The sequence below is a fragment of the Notechis scutatus genome, chromosome 4 (genome assembly GCF_049901735.1).
Source record: "Notechis scutatus isolate UNSWTSFEM ecotype Mainland chromosome 4, rNotScu1.2, whole genome shotgun sequence".
Taxonomy (NCBI): domain Eukaryota; kingdom Metazoa; phylum Chordata; class Lepidosauria; order Squamata; family Elapidae; genus Notechis; species Notechis scutatus.
This window is the reverse complement of record NC_142012.1, coordinates 7,577,653-7,583,652: the sequence shown is the minus strand read 5'-3', so window position 1 is coordinate 7,583,652 and position 6,000 is coordinate 7,577,653.

Below are 6,000 nucleotides of genomic sequence, written 5' to 3'. Positions count from 1 at the left end.
AATGCGGGAGGTGGAAACTGTTGACGTCGTAGTGGATTTTGATAAGACATTCGTTTCCCAGGAGTCCACGGCTGCAGTGGTGGTATTCAGCAGGTTCTGACCAGTTCTGGACAATCGGTAGTGGAAATTTTGAGTACTTCCAAATTTTGAGAACCAGCCAATCTCACCTCGACTGGCCCCGCCAACCCCATCTATTCTCCGCCTCCCATTGAGTCCCAGCTGATCGGCTGGATCTTCTTTGGTTGCCCTGCACAGGAGAATGGAGCTGCAAAGCAGGTTAGTGAGGTAGGGAGGGTATGGAGATTTTGCAGTAACCTTCCCCTGCCACAGAACCGGTAGTAAAAAAAAAATTTGAATCCCACCACTGCATGACGGCTGATGAAAATGTCATCCATGAAGGAGCTGCTCCAGGGAATGAGAGTTAAGAAGGTCTTGTTCTAGCCCGACCAAGAAGACGTTGATGTACTTAGGAGCCATCAAAGAGGCTGTGCCAAGGCGTTGCACCAACATTTTATCGCCAGAGGCAAAATAGTTCTGGGTTAGTACACAGTCCGAGAGTCCGGTGGGCAGGCAGCCTGTTTCGGTGTCCGTGATGTTGTTCTTGATGGCTCAAAGCCATTTCTGTGTAAGATGCTCCTCAGCCTCCATCCACGGTGGCCAAATGAGGTTGCCCAGCCTAAGGACTCCAACCTCCTTAGGTGTCAAAAGGCAGCTGGGAGTGCAGGGGAAGGTAAACTCCCAAACCTTTCCCCACGAGGCTCAAACAGATGCCTCCTGGAGGAAGCGGGGGGGGGCCTCACACAATCAGCCTTGCAAGATTATTATAAATGACCTTAATAAAAGTAGCTTTATAAGAGCCATGGTGGTGCAGTGGTTAGAGTGCAGTACTGCAAGCTACTTCTGCTGCAGCCAGCTGCCTGCAATTTGGCAGCTCAAATCTCACCAGGTCTCCAGGTGGACTCAGCCTTCCATCCTTTTGAGGTTGGTAAAATGAGGACCCAAATTGTTGGTGGGGAGGCTGACTCTGTAAATTGCTTAGAGAGGGCTGTAAGTATAAAGCTGTATATAAAGTCTAAGTGCTATGGCTATTTAGTCTTCTGCTGGAATTCACATCTAGCGCTCTTCTACTAGATCATCAAGTTTCAATAAATAAATAAGTTCATAGAAATAATAAAAAAACATATTAAAAAGCAAGGCCATGCAAAATCCCCATTCAGCAGAAGCAGAGGGAAACCTGCCATGCCCACCCGCCGCCTCCTCTAGTGCTGACCCGGCTGGCAGGACTGGGTTTGCTTCCCCAGCTGAAATCCATCTTCCATCCGTGCAGATCTTGCTCTTTTTCAGAAGAAAAACATGTACTTAATAAGAAGCCGACTGAAAACTTGATGAGCAGGATGGAAATCGCCAGCCGGGCATTATTTGGGCAGACCCACTGCAGAACAGGGGCAGGCCAGTCAAATTTGGATCCCAAAGGAGCTGCGAAGAGCGCCAGGCTGGATTCATAGCAAAACTTGCCAAGAGGGCTGGGGGAAGGCTTTGAATGGCAAGTGGAGGAAGGCCTGGGGGCTGCACCCCACCTGGCACCATGGACAGGCATTGTCCCTCCCTGCCCCACACGGCTGGCTGGATCGCCCTTGTTAGGAATAACAAGGTTACCTAACGTAGTTTGGGTAAAATAATATATATAAACTATGATAGTGAGTTTAAGTGTGTGTCACTTTAAACTGCAAAGCATGTAATTTTGGGTGCGGTTGTAAAATCGCCATAAGAGGGAGCAAGAGAACTTGATTGATTGCTGGCTTACTGGATTGCTTGCTGACGATGATGGATTGATGGTTTGATAACTGCGTGTTTCCCTGTTGCTGAAGGAAGAAAGGAGGTTTGACTTCTTCATATCTCTACTGCGAAGAGATATATTACTGGACTGATATTTGTAAGTTTACTGACCTCTTTTTCGACACTGGACTTTGCAACTGATTAATCCCCGGACGGACTGAACTAGTGTATGATATATGGACTGTTTGACTATGCTAAAACTATTACTGGAATAAACTATTTAACTAGCACATTGTATCTGTTTTACTGAGTGTAAGCTACAACAACGTTTATCTCACATATTTGCCTGCCTGCCTGACTGCCGTGCAGGTTCTGCTAGGGTATATATCTCTAACAGCCCTCCCTGTTGGCAGTACATTAGCCAGGCCTTCTCCACCCGAAACTCCCCCTCCTCCCCAACCGGCTCTTCATCTGCCCTTGTCAGCACAAAACCAGGTTTTCCCAGCTTCTCTGCCTGATGCTAGTCCAGATCGCTGCCAAGCTGAGTATGCCAGTCTCTCAAGGGAGCCATTGGGGTGGTCCTCTGGTTTTACTGACCCCCCCCCACTTGTCCCCTCCAACCATCCAGACCCCACAGTGGAGGGTCAGGTGTCAAAACCAGAGGTGGTATTCAGCCAGTTCTGACAGGTTCTGGAGAACCGGTAGTGGAAATTTTGAGTAGGTTTTTTTTTGCTGGTTCTCCAAACTATTCAAAATTTGAGAACCGGCCAATCCCACCTCTGACTGGCCCCACCATCCCCATCTCTTCTCCGCCTCCCATTGAGTCCCAGCTGATCGGCTGGGTCTCCTTTGGTTGCCCTGCACAGGAGAACGGAGCTGGAAAGCAGGTTAGTGGGGTGGTGGGGAGAATGGGGATTTTACAGTAACCTTCCCCTGGAGGGGGGTGGGGATGGAGATTTTGCAGTATATCCTTCCCCTGTCATGCCCACCAAGCCACGCCCACAATGCCACACCCACAGAACTGGTAGTAAAAAAATTTGAATACGACCACTGGTCAAGATACAGCCTGGCCACCTCTAGGCTGGTCTGGCTGCCCTTCCTTCTCCTCCTCCCTGCCCTGGGCAGGATGCCCACTTGGCCTAGCATCGCCCAAATTAAAATTAGGGGAGAGAGAAGCACCGAAGAACTTGGCCTGGCCACATGCAACTGGCTGAGGTCTGCAAACAGAAACCGACCGGGCAGCCGCATCTCTGACCAGAGCGGGCACCGAAAGCCACAAGTCCAGGGGCAAAAGCAACCCAACTTCCTTCCTCCTTTTCTGGGCAGGAAAACAAGGCTGCCCGTTTCAGAATATTTGCCACAATGGAAGAAGAGCACCGACGCCAGCTCTTTCTTGCAGAAAACACCCAAGTTGTCAGGAACAAATGCAGCAAAACCCCAAAGGAAGGCAGCAGCTCCTGGAAGAAACATGGCTGCCCTGGAGGAGGATATGGGCAGCCACAAGTGAGAACGGGCACAGATCCTGGCAACCTGAGGCAGCTTCACCTGCAGCCTGGGGACGATGGCGAAGTTGTGGTGAGGGAAAGGCCCTTGTCTGGGACTTAGTGCCTTGCGGCCAAACACAAATGGCCACAGGGCTTAGGATAAGTTGCTTTATTACAACTCTTCTCTGTAGAGAGTTTGCAGAGAAGAACAGCTAAGATGATTGCAGGACTGGCAGTTAAACCATATGAAGAACGGTTGCAGGAACCGGGCATGGCTAGTTTAATGAAAAGGACCGGGGGGGACGGGACACGGTAGCAGTCTTCCAATATTTGAGGGGCTGCCCCAAAGAAGAGGGGGTCAACTTATTTGCCAAACCACCAGAAGGCAAAGAAACAATGGATGGAAACTAACCAAGGAGAGAAGCAACCTGGAACTAAGAAGAAATGTCCTCACACAGGGAGGACAATTAACCAGTGGAACAGCCTGCCACCAGACGTTTGTGGGTGCTTTAACACTGGAGGTTTTTAAGAAGAGACCGGACAGCCCACTTGTCTGGAATGGTCCAGGATCTCCTGCTTGAGCTGGACTAGAAGATCTCTATAGTCCCTCCCAATTCTTATTCTGTATATTCTACAAGGCCCAGTGCAGACCCGTGAAATGAAGCCATTGCTACAAGCGAACTTAAGTTTGCTTATCCAACTTTATTCTGCAGAATAAAGTAAAATAAAACCAAGAGGCTGAAATCTGGAGCTCTCAGGAGTTAATGGCCTCCAGAGCAGTTGAGGACACCTTCCCTCTTATTGATGGCAGGACACGCATGCTAGGCCTCCTGGGGGTGGAGATATCACCTGGCAGCCGAGACCATTAACCTCATCCTGTTGCCCTGGACAAAGCAACTTTCGGCTTCGCTCTCCCCTGCTCTGGGTCCCTTCGATGGGCCCCTGAGCACTTGAGGGACCTAGTGGGGTTCCAGAAGGAGCTGGGGAGGTTTGCTGCAATGTGGGGGCTGGGGTCTTGCACTCCTACACAGCCTCTCTCATCTGCTGATCCAGGATACATCTTGACTTACTGATGGGCTTTGGGAGAGGAGGGAGGCCCATCAGAGACCCCGGACGCCACTGGAGAAAGACTCAAAGCCCAGCCTGGTGGCATGGAGGGTGGCAGAGCATCTGCATTTCTTCCCCCACTTTGCATTTGTTGGTATCTGCAGCAGCTGTTTAGGGCAAGAGTCTTCAAACTTGACAGCTTTAAGACTTCTGGACTTCAACTCCCAGAATTCCTCTTCCAGTCACATTAGCTCAGGAATTCTGGGAGTTGAAGTCCGCAGGTCTTACACTTGCCAAGTTTGAAGACCCTTGTGATAGATGATGGATGGATGGTCAGACAGACAGATAGATGTGGATGGATGGATAGACAGACAGACAGGTATAGATGATAAATCAGGGGTCTTCAAACTTGACAGCTTTAAGACTTGTGGACTTCAACTCCCAGGATTCCTCCTCCAGTCATGTTAGCTCAGGAATTCTGGGAGTTGAAGTCCACAAGTCTTACACTTGCCAAGTTTGAAGACCCTTGGTTTAAGGGAACCCCATCCCTAGCGGGCAGGGTGGGCCCCTCAGAACGGCCCTTGAGCTGCCGTGAGGATTGCTTGGGCTCTCTGATGGATCAAGTTGCTCACTTGGACCAGGACCGATGGGGCAGAGCAGGATCATCCAAAGCTCAGTCCAGGAATGGATCCAGGGTGAATCTGAGCCAGGGGCAGGGGTCTCCCTCCATCAGTTCAGCCACCAGTTTCCTGGGTGGGTGGGGGGGCCTCCTGGAACATGTCAAGGGAGGTGGCTGTGGTTGGGCCCATACCTTGGTGTCAATCTCTCTGAGCAGGGGTTGCCAACCTTTTGGACCTCAGGGACCACCAAACTCATCATTTTAAATCCCGCGGACCACTAATATGAATTTTGACTGACGGTGGCTTGCTGACGTTGGTGGGAAAGTCGGTCCCATATTCCAGAGCTGCAGGAGTCACAGGACTGGCCCTTTGGTCGTCCCGGAGCAGCTGCTCCTCCACCCGGGTGCACCGGCCTGCCATGGACTGGAGGAGCTGCTCCGGGATGACCAAAGGGTCAGTCCTGTGACTCCTGCAGCTCTGGAATATGAGACCGACTTTCCCTCCAATGTCAGCAAGCCACAATGGGGCGGATTTCCCTCCCTGCCGTTGGTCTTACCTTCCAGTTCCAGCTCGTGTGGCTCTACTCAAGGTAAGGTTTGGGCTCGGCTGAAGGGTGGGGGCCAGCAGGTGGGTGGGCCATGTGGGCGGTGCAGCCTTGTGTTCCCTTGCAGCCTGGATTAATTGCTTTGGGGAGGGGAGTGCTTTGGGGAGGAGATTTCTCTGTGGACCACCAAAATTTTCTTGTGGACTACCAGTGGTCCCCGGCCCACCGGTTGGTGACCCCTGTCTTTGAGTGTGGAGGGTTAGCTGCTGCCTTGAAAGAGGTGGGGTTGTGCCCCCTCCTCTCCAGGCCATCCTTGGACCAAACTGCTTTTGACAAATGCTCTCCAACCTTCCTGCTACCAGGCTGAAGCTCAGGAGAGCCCCCACCGCCATCTCCACCCCACCGCCTCCAACACCAAGAGATCTGCCAGCTGGAGATCTTGCCCGGCTGCTGGGCAAGGAAAGTGGCAGATGGGACGCAGAGCCTCCAAATATCCCACCCAGTGGCAGATTAAGTCTCACGGGTGCCC